The following is a 265-nucleotide window of genomic DNA, read 5'->3' on the forward strand; positions in this document are numbered from 1 at the left end:
CCCCCCCACCCTCCCCAATGCCATATCCCTTTTGGGCATCTGCTCCTGAGTTTCCAGTGGTCTGAGGGAGTTGGGGCCCTTTCAGAAGTCTGCACAGATTCCCTGGGGTTGGAGGGGAGGCGTGTCCATCCATAAAGGGCTCAGAGCTGGATGGAGGGGTGTGGAGAGCGAGCTCCCCTCACCCTCTCCTCCCCACCCCTCCTCCCCCTGGGCTGGCCTCACCTCTCCTCCTCCACCAGCTCTCCCCTTTGCTTCCCCTTGACAG

The sequence above is a fragment of the Mustela nigripes genome, chromosome 10 (genome assembly GCF_022355385.1).
Source record: "Mustela nigripes isolate SB6536 chromosome 10, MUSNIG.SB6536, whole genome shotgun sequence".
Lineage (NCBI taxonomy): Eukaryota > Metazoa > Chordata > Mammalia > Carnivora > Mustelidae > Mustela > Mustela nigripes.